This window comes from Bombina bombina, chromosome 6, assembly GCF_027579735.1.
Source record: "Bombina bombina isolate aBomBom1 chromosome 6, aBomBom1.pri, whole genome shotgun sequence".
Taxonomy (NCBI): Eukaryota; Metazoa; Chordata; class Amphibia; order Anura; family Bombinatoridae; genus Bombina; species Bombina bombina.
In genome coordinates, this window is record NC_069504.1 from 502,746,955 (window position 1) to 502,760,447 (window position 13,493).

Sequence of the window (13,493 nt, forward strand, 5' to 3'; positions counted from 1 at the left end):
CCGTTTCCTGCATGGGTAAATGCCTCATGGAGTCTGTTGCACTACTGGCTTTAAACTAAATATACCTTTTATATGAATTGTGTGCATTCTCTTGCTCTGCCGCACGTAACCAGAGCATCTGTTGCTCATGTTAGTTGGGCTCAGGATCTATGATGAAGCCCTGTGTCTCTCTGCTTAGCTTTATGTATACAGCAGACCCTACAGACAAACTGAGGATTCAGTATTTAGTGTTGCTGCTTCTGTGGGAGGGGTTAAGGAGTAGAAAATCAAAGAGGACTAAATACTACCGGAATTCCTTTTATGCTTGAATTTCTACTGTAGAATTTCTCACACTGTTACCCTTTTAATAGGATGCAGAAAAAAATATTGTATTGTAGAAAATTTATTTCTTACACAAAATAAGTGTTTTGTTTTTCAGTTACTGTGGAGGGTAACATTCTATATTTTATAAGATACACTGAACTTCACTGCATACAACTGTGAATTTATTTCCCTTGTTTTTATGTATTTTTGTTTTTATTTTTTTTAATATCATCAGTAATAGGGCTGGCTTAAGGCTATTTTGTGCATTTTCAAACATGACTCAAATGTTTTTGTATTCATGTTTAGTTACGTATACAATTATATAAATGCAACAAGAGAGTACATGTTTTCAAAGACATTGAATGAATGTCAGCCAATCAGACCACAGAATTCTTCCTCATAGTGCGATAAGTCAAATCTCACACTTTATGTACTTTTTACCCCATTGGTGCACAAGTTTGTCTATTTAACCAAAGCCAGCCTTTTCCTCTAACTTATTAAACTCTTTAGAGGAAATACAAATATAAAATTGCATTAAATACACTGTACTGGTGTCCAATTCCCTTCACAGAACATTTTAGCTATTGGAATAGGTAAATTCTGATGCACTTATGTGGAAAGGGTAGCAGCTTTAATATTATCCCTACCACTACAGTGCTCTGTATTTTCTTTTTGTGCATATGTCTTTTGTTATACACTTCCAACGCTGGGAAAAAAATGTTTGCAACAAGGATATGCCTCATGAAGATGCCTATCTCTGGATTTCCTGATGAACCCAGGACTTATAAATCCTCCTTGTATTTCCTTCACTCATCCATTCCACGTGGATGGATCACCCCTCAGGAATCTTCCAACTTATCTGCAATGTACAGAGACCACTCTTTTTTTTGTAATTTTTATTTTTAAAGTATATTTAATTTAGAGTATTGCATTGCACTGTAGCTATAAGGGGATTTTTTAAGCTAATGAACAGTTTTCCTTTAAAAAGATTTTAATAAATGTTTGGCTGTTTAATGTTGATGGTGGAGGTGTATAAGACTGCTATACTTGAAGGGAGGGAATTGGGAATGCTTGTTTATATCCGTAGCCACTACGAGAGGACATGGACACTTTATCTTGAAATTTGCTTGTGTCTCTTCATAAATTTGTGCTAGGTGTGTGTCAGGATATTTCCAAAACTGATTCTTTCACACACCATTTCCATCTTAATATGAGGAGAGGCCACGGCTTCATTCCTTACTTGTGGGAATACAAAACCTGGCCACCAGGAGGAGCAAAGACACCCCAGCCAAAGTCTTAAATACCTCCCCCACTCCCCTCATCCCCCAGTCATTCTTTGCCTTTCGTCACTGGAGGATAGCAGAGAAGTGTTGGAAGATTCGGAGTAGTCTCTTATGGAGGGTAGTACTCTTCGCTATGGGATTGGAGTTTTAAGTAGTCTTGTCAGCCTCTCAGTGAGAGCATTGACGAATGTTGGGGTCTGGAGATGAGTCTTTCTGCGAAACCAGCCAGACTCGTATTAACTCCTAAGCAATCCGTATTGACGAGTTTCACTGCCTGATTCTTTCACTCAAGTCCATGTCAGGTGCGATGTTACAAGACTATCAAACTTGAGAGGCTGTGTGTCTGTTCCACAGCGATGATTCCGGTAAGATCGTTTCATTTTTATCTTATATGATAACGTAAGAAGACAGGGTCACAGTGTGACTCCTTTATATGTTTGGAATCAAGGGTTTATATCTCCGGAACAGGATTATTGAACAGGGGGGATTTATACATGATTTATTTTATCTTGTTTTATGCTGCGACATGTGTGAGATGTGGCTCTGGCAGATGTGAGAACATTCAGGTTTTTACTTTCTTTTTGGATAACTGCGCAGCCTGTCAGTTTGGCGCGCTTTTCTCCCTGCAGCTGGTGCGGTACTGCATGGCACTCCATGTGACCGGGTGTGGCCTTGTTTACTTCCTCTTTCCTGTCGTGCGGTTTGCAGGAGACGAAATGGTTTCCCTGAGGGGCCTGGGTCATAGGAGGTGGCGAGTGCCCCGGCCATTGGGGGTATAAAGGTGCCATTTAATTTTCTGTAGTCCATCATAAAAGTGCAAGCTATGGAGGACTCTGATTCGTTAGATGGTAATCCCTCTTTAACCAAATCTAATACCTGTTTTTATTGTGAGGAGGCTACGGTATACCCACCTGCTCAATTATGTTCCACATGGCTTGATAAAGTAATTATATCTAAAAAGACCATGATGTTTAGTACCACTGAGTCGTCCACCTCTGAGGGGTCTCCGTCCCACGAGGTGTGTTCCCTGCAATCATCTATTACACATGCAGTTCCCCATTGCACTACTAATCCTCCTTCAGTAGGGGCCCTGTTACCGCCAGACTTTACTGAACAGTTGCAAACGGCAGTGTCTGCGGCCTTTAGTGCTTTACCTCTCCCTGCTAAGTGCAAGCGAAAGGTTAAATACTGCTATCCTTCCCAGGGGGTTATCTACTAACTTGTTGGATTTATCTGATACAAGATTATCCGCTGATGAAGACGCCTCTGTTACTTCAGAGGAGGCTCTTTCTGGGTCGGAATCGGCTGCCTCTAGGCCTCCGGCTGCGGAGCAACCAAACTTTAGATTTAGGATAGAGCATTTACGCTTTCTGTTAAAGGAAGTGTTGGGTATGTTAGAGGTTCCGGAACCTAAGTTACCCGAGAAACCTTATATTCCTAAGATTGATAAGGTTTATGAGGACAGGGTGGTGCCACAAACTTTCCTGGTTCCTGTAAAGATGGCAAATATCATTAAGAATGAACGGGAAAGACTGGGATCTTCTTTTTCACCTTCTTCCTTTAAGAAATTGTTCCCGGTTCCCGACTCCCAATTAGAGTTATGGGGATCTGTCCCTAAGGTGGATGGAGCTATCTCCACGCTTGCTAAGCGCACCACTTAGGATAGTTTGTCATTTAAGGAGCCCATGGATAAGAAGCTAAAAACTCTGTTAAGAAAGATGTTTCAGCACACAGGATTTTTATTTCAGCCTGCAGCAGCGGTTGCTGCGGTGGCTGGAGCCGCTACCTATTGGTGTGTTTCTCTGTCAGAGATGATTGAGGTGGAAACTCCCTCAATGAAATCCAGGAAAGAATTAAGCCTTTGAGAGTAGCTAATTTGTTTATTTGTGATGCAAATATGCAGATTATCCGCTTGAATGCCAAGACATCTAGCTTTTCTGTTCTAGCCCGTAGGACTATATGGTCGAAGTCTTGGTCTGCTGACATGACTTCGAAATCTAGATTACTTTCCCTTCCTTTTAAGGGAAAGGTTCTTTTCTCCAACATAGGTGTGTCCGGTCCACGGCGTCATCCTTACTTGTGGGATATTCTCTTCCCCAACAGGAAATGGCAAAGAGCCCAGCAAAGCTGGTCACATGATCCCTCCTAGGCTCCGCCTTCCCCAGTCATTCTCTTTGCCGTTGTACAGGCAACATCTCCACGGAGATGGCTTAGAGTTTTTTAGTGTTTAACTGTAGTTTTTATTATTCAATCAAGAGTTTGTTATTTTAAAATAGTGCTGGTATGTACTATTTACTCTGAAACAGAAAAGAGATGAAGATTTCTGTTTGTAAGAGGAAAATGATTTTAGCAACCGTTACTAAAATCGATGGCTGTTTCCACACAGGACTGTTGAGAGGAATTAACTTCAGTTGGGGGAACAGTGAGCAGACTTTTGCTGCTTGAGGTATGACACATTCTAACAAGACGATGTAATGCTGGAAGCTGTCATTTTCCCTATGGGATCCGGTAAGCCATTTTTATTACAGAAAGAAAAAAAAGGGCTTCACAAGGGCTTTTTAAGACTGTAGACATTTTCTGGGCTAAATCGATTTATATATAAACATATTTTATACTCCATAGCCTTGAGGAATTATTTTAATCTTGGGAATTATGTAAAATAACCGGCAGGCACTGTATTGGACACCTTATTCTCTAGGGGCTTTCCCTAATCATAGGCAGAGTCTCATTTTCGCGCCTCTATTGCGCACTTGTTTTTGAGAAGCATGACATGCAGATGCATGTGTGAGGAGCTCTGATACATAGAAAAGACTTTCTGAAGGCGTCATTTGGTATCGTATTCCCCTTTGGGCTTGGTTGGGTCTCAGCAAAGCAGATACCAGGGACTGTAAAGGGGTTAAATATAAAAACGGCTCCGGTTCCGTTATTTTAAGGGTTAAAGCTTCCAAATTTGGTGTGCAATACTTTTAAGGCTTTAAGACACTGTGGTGAAATTTTGGTGAATTTTGAACAATTCCTTCATACTTTTTCGCAATTGCAGTAATAAAGTGTGTTCAGTTTAAAATTTAAAGTGACAGTAACGGTTTATTTTAAAACGTTTTTTGTACTTTGTTATCAAGTTTTTACCTGTTTAACATGTCTGAACTACCAGATAGACTGTGTTCTGAATGTGGGGAAGCCAAGGTTCCTTCTCATTTAAATAGATGTGATTTATGTGACACAAAATTTAGAGAAAATGATGCCCAAGATGATTCCTCAAGTGAGGGGAGTAAGCATGGTACTGCATCATCCCCTCCTTCGTCTACACCAGTCTTGCCCACACAGGAGGCCCCTAGTACATCTAGAGCGCCAATACTCCTTACTATGCAACAATTAACGGCTGTAATGGATAATTCTATCAAAAACATTTTAGCCAAAATGCCCACTTATCAGCGAAAGCGCGACTGCTCTGTTTTAGAAAATACTGAAGAGCATGAGGACGCTGATGATATTGGTTCTGAAGGGCCCCTACACCAGTCTGAGGGGGCCAGGGAGGTTTTGTCTGAGGGAGAAATTTCAGATTCAGGGAAAATTTCTCAACAAGCTGAACCTGATGTGATTACATTTAAATTTAAATTGGAACATCTCCGCGCTCTGCTTAAGGAGGTGTTATCCACTCTGGATGATTGTGAGAATTTGGTCATTCCAGAGAAACTATGTAAAATGGACAAGTTCCTAGAGGTCCCGGGGCCCCCCGAAGCTTTTCCTATACTCAAGCGGGTGGCGGACATTGTAAATAAAGAATGGGAAAGGCCCGGTATACCTTTCGTCCCTCCCCCCATATTTAAAAAATTGTTTCCTATGGTCGACCCCAGAAAGGACTTATGGCAGACAGTCCCCAAGGTCGAGGGGGCGGTTTCTACTCTAAACAAATGCACCACTATACCCATAGAAGATAGTTGTGCTTTCAAAGATCCTATGGATAAAAAATTAGAAGGTTTGCTTAAAAAGATGTTTGTTCAGCAAGGTTACCTTCTACAACCAATTTCATGCATTGTTCCTGTCACTACAGCAGCGTGTTTCTGGTTCGATGAGCTAGAAAAGGCGCGCAATAATAATTCTTCTTCTTATGAGGAGATTATGGACAGAATTCATGCTCTCAAATTGGCTAATTCTTTCACCCTAGACGCCACTTTGCAATTGGCTAGGTTAGCGGCGAAAAATTCTGGTTTTGCTATTGTGGCGCGCAGAGCGCTTTGGTTAAAATCTTGGTCAGCGGATGCGTCTTCCAAGAACAAATTGCTTAACATTCCTTTCAAGGGGAAAACGCTGTTTGGCCCTGACTTGAAAGAGATTATCTCTGATATCACTGGGGGCAAGGGCCACGCCCTTCCTCAGGATAGGTCTTTCAAGGCCAAAAATAAACCTAATTTTCGTCCCTTTCGCAGAAACGGACCAGCCCCAAGTGCTACGTCCTCTAAGCAAGAGGGTAATACTTCTCAAGCCAAGCCAGCCTGGAGACCAATGCAAGGCTGGAACAAAGGAAAGCAGGCCAAGAAACCTGCCACTGCTACCAAGACAGCATGAGATGTTGGCCCCCGATCCGGGACCGGATCTGGTGGGGGGCAGACTCTCTCTCTTCGCTCAGGCTTGGGCAAGAGATGTTCTGGATCCTTGGGCACTAGAAATAGTCTCCCAAGGTTATCTTCTGGAATTCAAGGGGCTTCCCCCAAGGGGGAGGTTCCACAGGTCTCAATTGTCTTCAGACCACATAAAAAAACAGGCATTCTTACATTGTGTAGAAGACCTGTTAAAAATGGGAGTGATTCATCCTGTTCCATTAGGAGAACAAGGGATGGGGTTCTACTCCAATCTGTTCGTAGTTCCCAAAAAAGAGGGAACATTCAGACCAATCTTAGATCTCAAGATCCTAAACAAGTTTCTCAAGGTTCCATCGTTCAAAATGGAAACCATTCGAACAATTCTTCCTTCCATCCAGGAAGGTCAATTCATGAACACGGTGGATTTAAAGGATGCGTATCTACATATTCCTATCCACAAGGAACATCATCGGTTCCTAAGGTTCGCATTCCTGGACAAGCATTACCAGTTTGTGGCACTTCCGTTCGGATTAGCCACTGCTCCAAGGATTTTCACAAAGGTACTAGGGTCCCTTCTAGCGGTGCTAAGACCAAGGGGCATTGCAGTAGTACCTTACTTGGACGACATTCTGATTCAAGCGTCGTCCCTTCCTCAAGCAAAGGCTCACACGGACATTGTCCTGGCCTTTCTCAGATCTCACGGGTGGAAAGTGAATGTAGAAAAAAGTTCTCTATCTCCGTCAACAAGGGTTCCCTTCTTGGGAACAATAATAGACTCCTTAGAAATGAGGATTTTTCTGACAGAGGCCAGAAAATCAAAACTTCTAAACTCTTGTCAAATACTTCATTCTGTTCCTCTTCCTTCCATAGCGCAGTGCATGGAAGTAATAGGTTTGATGGTAGCGGCAATGGACATAGTTCCTTTTGCGCGAATTCATCTAAGACCATTACAACTGTGCATGCTCAGTCAGTGGAATGGGGACTATACAGACTTGTCTCCGACGATACAAGTAGATCAGAGGACCAGAGATTCACTCCGTTGGTGGCTGTCCCTGGACAACCTGTCACAGGGGATGAGCTTCCGCAGACCAGAGTGGGTCATTGTCACGACCGACGCCAGTCTGGTGGGCTGGGGCGCGGTCTGGGGACCCCTGAAAGCTCAGGGTCTTTGGTCTCGGGAAGAATCTCTTCTACCGATAAATATTCTGGAACTGAGAGCGATATTCAATGCTCTCAAGGCTTGGCCTCAGCTAGCAAAGGCCAAGTTCATACGGTTTCAATCAGACAACATGACGACTGTTGCGTACATCAACCATCAGGGGGGAACAAGGAGTTCCCTGGCGATGGAAGAAGTGACCAAAATCATTCAATGGGCGGAGACTCACTCCTGCCACTTGTCTGCAATCCACATCCCAGGAGTGGAAAATTGGGAAGCGGATTTTCTGAGTCGTCAGACATTTCATCCGGGGGAGTGGGAACTCCATCCGGAAATCTTTGCCCAAATTACTCAATTGTGGGGCATTCCAGACATGGATCTGATGGCCTCTCGTCAGAGCTTCAAGGTTCCTTGCTACGGGTCCAGATCCAGGGATCCCAAGGCGACTCTAGTAGATGCACTAGTAGCACCTTGGACCTTCAAACTAGCTTATGTATTCCCGCCGTTTCCTCTCATCCCCAGGCTGGTAGCCAGGATCAATCAGGAGAGGGCATCGGTGATCTTGATAGCTCCTGCGTGGCCACGCAGGACTTGGTATGCAGACCTGGTGAATATGTCATCGGCTCCACCATGGAAGCTACCTTTGAGACGAGACCTTCTTGTTCAAGGTCCGTTCGAACATCCGAATCTGGTCTCACTCCAACTGACTGCTTGGAGATTGAACGCTTGATCTTATCAAAGCGAGGGTTCTCAGATTCTGTCATTGATACTCTTGTTCAGGCCAGAAAGCCTGTAACTAGAAAAATTTACCACAAAATATGGAAAAAATATATCTGTTGGTGTGAATCTAAAGGGTTCCCTTGGGACAAGGTAAAAATTCCTAAGATTCTATCCTTTCTTCAAGAAGGTTTGGAGAAAGGATTATCTGCTAGTTCCTTGAAGGGACAGATTTCTGCCTTGTCTGTGTTACTTCACAAAAAGCTGGCAGCTGTGCCAGATGTTCAAGCCTTTGTTCAGGCTCTGGTTAGAATCAAGCCTGTTTACAAACCTTTGACTCCTCCTTGGAGTCTCAATTTAGTTCTTTCAGTTCTTCAGGGGGTTCCGTTTGAACCCTTACATTCCGTTGATATTAAGTTATTATCTTGGAAAGTTTTGTTTTTGGTTGCAATTTCTTCTGCTAGAAGAGTTTCAGAATTATCTGCTCTGCAGTGTTCTCCTCCTTATCTGGTGTTCCATGCAGATAAGGTGGTTTTACGTACTAAACCTGGTTTTCTTCCGAAAGTTGTTTCTAACAAAAACATTAACCAGGAGATAGTCGTGCCTTCTTTGTGTCCGAATCCAGTTTCAAAGAAGGAACGTTTGTTGCACAATTTGGATGTTGTTCGTGCTCTAAAATTCTATTTAGATGCTACAAAGGATTTTAGACAAACATCTTCCTTGTTTGTTGTTTATTCTGGTAAAAGGAGAGGTCAAAAAGCAACTTCTACCTCTCTCTCTTTTTGGCTTAAAAGCATCATCAGATTGGCTTATGAGACTGCCGGACGGCAGCCTCCTGAAAGAATCACAGCTCATTCCACTAGGGCTGTGGCTTCCACATGGGCCTTCAAGAACGAGGCTTCTGTTGATCAGATATGTAAGGCAGCGACTTGGTCTTCACTGCACACTTTTACCAAATTTTACAAATTTGATACTTTTGCTTCTTCTGAGGCTATTTTTGGGAGAAAGGTTTTGCAAACCGTGGTGCCTTCCATCTAGGTGACCTGATTTGCTCCCTCCCATCATCCGTGTCCTAAAGCTTTGGTATTGGTTCCCACAAGTAAGGATGACGCTGTGGACCGGACACACCTATGTTGGAGAAAACAGAATTTATGTTTACCTGATAAATTACTTTCTCCAACGGTGTGTCCGGTCCACGGCCCGCCCTGGTTTTTTAATCAGGTCTGATGATTTATTTTCTCTAACTACAGTCACCACGGTATCATATGATTTCTCCTATGCAAATATTCCTCCTTTACGTCGGTCGAATGACTGGGGAAGGCGGAGCCTAGGAGGGATCATGTGACCAGCTTTGCTGGGCTCTTTGCCATTTCCTGTTGGGGAAGAGAATATCCCACAAGTAAGGATGACGCCGTGGACCGGACACACCGTTGGAGAAAGTAATTTATCAGGTAAACATAAATTCTGTTTTCCTTAAAAGGACAGATTTCGGCTCTATCAGTGTTATTACACAAGAGGCTTGCTGAGCTTCCTGATATCCAGTCTTTTGTTCAGGCTCTGGCTAGAATCAATCCTATGTTTAGACATTCCGCTCATCCTTGGAGTTTAAATTTGGTTCTTAATGTTTTTCAGAGGACTCCTTTTGAGCCCATCAGGCCCATTTATCAAAGGGCTTGCGGACCTGATCCGACACTGCGGATCAGGTCCGCAAGACCTCGCTAAATGCGGAGAGCAATACGCTCTCCGCATTTAACATTGCACCAGCAGCTCACAAGAGCGGCTGGTGCAACGCCGCCCCCTGCTGACTCGCGGCCAATCGGCCGCCAGCAGGGAGCTGTCAATCAACCCGATCGTATTCGATCGGGTTGATGTCCGGCGATTCCTGTCCGCCTGTTCAGAGCAGGCGGACAGGGTTATGGAGCAGCGGTCTTTAGACTCGCTAGAAACACGGCCCTTCAAGCTCCGTACGGAGCTTGATAAATGGGCCTGCATGCATTCGGTTGACATTAAGTTACGGTCTTGGAAGCTTCTTTTTCTATTGGCTATTGCTTCGGCACGCAGAGTCTCTGAGATGGCGGCCTTGCAATGTGAGCCTCCTTACCTAGTTTTTCATGCTGATAAGGCTGTTATTCGCACTGGGTTGGTTTTTCTCCCTAAGGTTGTGTCTGATCGCAACATCAATCAGGAGATCGTGGTTCCTTCTTTGTGTCGTAATCCTCCTCCTTTGAAGTAGCGATTACTTCATAATTTCAATGTGGTTCGGGCTTTGAAATTCTTTCTTCAGGCTACGAAAGATTTTAGACAGACTTCGCCATGTTTTGTTGTTTATTCTGGGAAGCGCAGAAGGCTTCTTCCACTTCCCTCTCTTTTTGGTTGAGGAGCATCATCCGCTTAGCATATAAAACAGCAGGACACAAGCTTCCTCAGAGGATTACGGCTCATTCAACTAGAGCTGTGGCTTCTTCTTGGGCCTTCAAAAATGTGTCCTCTATGGAGCAGATTTGTAGGGCAGCTACCTGGCCCCCCTTACATACTTTTTCAAAGTTTTACAATTTTGACTTTTTTGCTTCGGCTGAAGCAGCTTTTGGGAGAAAGGTTTTACAGGCTGTAGTGCCCTCAGAATAGGGTCCATCTCTCTTATCCTCCCATTTTCATTCAGTTTCCACTAGAGCTTGGGTATATGTTTCCCACAAGTAAGGAATGAAGCCGTGGACTCTCCTCATATTAAGATGGAAAACATAAATTCTGCTTACCAGATAATTTTCTTTCCATTTGTATGAGGGGAGTCCAAGGCCCCCAACCGTTTTCTCCATTGGGCGTACCTAAATTTTTGTTCTTCTGGCACCTTTTATACCCTAATATTTGTCCTACTGTTCCTTGATCCCTTGGCAGAATGACTGGGGTATGAGGGGCGTGGGGAAGGTATTTAAGCCTTTGGCTGGGGTGTCTTTGCCTCTTCCTGGTGGCCAGGTTCTGTATTGCCACAAGTAAGGAATTAAGCCGTTGACTCTCCTCATACAGATTGAAAGGAAATTATCTGGTAAGCATAATTTATTTTCATACAGCCTAGTTTCAGTAACAGTTATGAGAAAAAGAGGTCCACAGCCACTGAGCCAAGGTGTTTTATGGATGAAACCACCACTGATGTGACTGTTATCTAAACAGTTCATAGTATATGGTGTTATGAGGCATGACATTTTTGTTTTGCTGTTTAAGATATAGCAGAGAATGTAATGGTGGTTACAAATTATATCAAGAACAACCTGAAAATATTCGCTACATAATCCGTGCACATTTTATGACTATAGAAACATTTGATTAAAGAAAACAAAAACTCACACCATGTGATTGACACCAGAGAAAGAAGAGACCCACTGAGAACTATGCTTTGTTTTTATAGTTGTTATCCTTAGAACACTGGTTTTCAAACCTGTCCTCAGGCCTCCCTACCTGGACACATTTTGAGGATATCTGAACCAGAGTACAGGTAAAACAATCAGCTGCAATTATTTTAACTACTCTCATCTAAGGTAATCCTGAAAACCTGGCCTGTTGGGGAGGCCTGAGGACAGGTTTAAACAGCAATGTCCTAAGGTATAATAGTTTAAAGAGACACAGGAATACAGAAGGAAATATAAGTGGTATGAAATATTCTACCTCCTTTTGTACTTTAAGCTGGAGTGTTTATAGCTCCATGCCACTTGAAATAGAGACTTAAATTATCCTCTAATTGGAGTAAATGTGGGCTGTAGTTTTATTCTGTTTCTCTCCTATGATCAAATATTATCCTCCTTTTAGAGAAATTGTAGTGCAGAATTAACAGTGTCTGAACTCACTGAATGCTAAAAGAAAAAGGGTGAAATCCTCCAGCCCTGCAAGATTATAGACGGGAAAATGTTGCTATACTTGTCTAATGGATGTTCTTTGCATTTCTGTATGTGAAGGGGAGACAAGCCCACTGCAATATAGCACTGCATGATATGGGTGTTTTGTTTCACTTACACTTTGCTTTGTGTTTTATATTACTCTATACTGCAGATTGGGTCATTTTCAGTATTATAACATTTACGCTTAACTGATTTAAAGTCTCAGTTTGCAGCAAATACAAATTAAACTGAAATATTTTCACTACAATTTAATCACAATTTAACCACGAGATTAGTATATATTACTTTTCTGTCAAATAATTGTATAGAAAATAAAAGTGCAAAGTTTAGATATAATAAAACTTAACCTAAAGTCTAAAGTAATATAAAATACAAAGCACAAAGTGTAAATTCAGCAGAACTCTCAAGTCATGCATGCTCTGTTGCACTGGGCTTATCCCTTCTTCATATACCATGCAGGCAATGCCCTTTTGCAGAACTATAGCAAAATCTGTGTCTTTAGAGTCTCACAAGGGATCTCGCAGTGCTGGAGGATCTTTCTTTCCTAAGATATGGAGAGTCCACAACGTCATCAATTACTAGTGGGAATATCACTCCTGGCCAGCAGGAGGAGGCAAAGAGCACCACACAAAGCTGTTAAGTGTCACTCCCCTACGCATAATCCCCAGTCATTCTCTTTGCCTCTGTCAATGGAGGGATGAAGTTTTGGTGTCTGAAGAAAATTGGATTTCTTTCACTGCAAGCAAGATTTTTGGGTCTAGCCGTAGTTCATGTTAAAGGGACAGTATACTATAAAATTGTTTTACCCTTTAATGTGTTTCCAATTACTTTTTTTTTACCTGCTGCAGAGTATAAAATGTATGAGATTTACTTTTTTAAGACTTATTTGTGTATATGAAGTAGCTGATTTTGTGATTTGAAGCCACAACCTAATAAAATGGGTTGAGCTTGTAGGTATAATCAGATCTCATTACTTTATCACATTGTGTACATATAAATGCTTCTTTATCTTACTTGGAGAGAACAATGGAAAATTATAATTGTATTACCTTCTCTCTTGTATAACCCACTGGGAGTGTAATTTATTCTGCTGGCTGTGTTAAAACAGCTTGGCCTTGAGGCCAAAAACTTTCAGGGTGGGTGGGGATACCACATGTTAAATAAACTATTTTGAATGCAAATATAAGGTTAATGGAAATACTTGTAAACAATTTAATACACTCCAGTAGGTAAAGTGGATCATTGGGAACAAATTAAAAGGGAGAGCATTTTTGAGTAAACTGTCCCTTTAATCTCTTCAGTAGAGTAGTGGTGGCTTTAAAGCAGTTAGAAAAGCAAGCAAGGCCCACCTCACAATTTTCTAACATGTTTGCTGCCCATGGTATAAAAAGCCAGAGTAGGTTTACTCTGTTCTTTTTTTCTTTTTCTTTCTACAGGTCGCTATAAGGAGTATGTGTCCTTTCACGCCTTGTAAGCTGTCGAACTGCCCAGACAGCTAGATTTGCAGGTAAGTGCCTTTGTCTTATAGGTTATGGAGACTTGCACTATGAAGAGTTTTTCTGTAGTT

The 13,493-nt window shown here is 42.3% G+C and overlaps 1 protein-coding gene across 1 annotated transcript in view; it reads left to right on the forward strand.

Annotated features, from left to right (window-relative positions):
• Positions 1-1,323, forward strand: part of CSNK1G1 (casein kinase 1 gamma 1) — a gene marked incomplete in the record, with an annotated part of 566,217 nt that extends 564,894 nt beyond the window's left edge. The window contains 1 exon segment of the mRNA XM_053717378.1: positions 1-1,323. This exon segment is cut by the window's left edge and continues 601 nt beyond it.
• Positions 1,324-13,493: the final 12,170 nt, after the last annotated feature.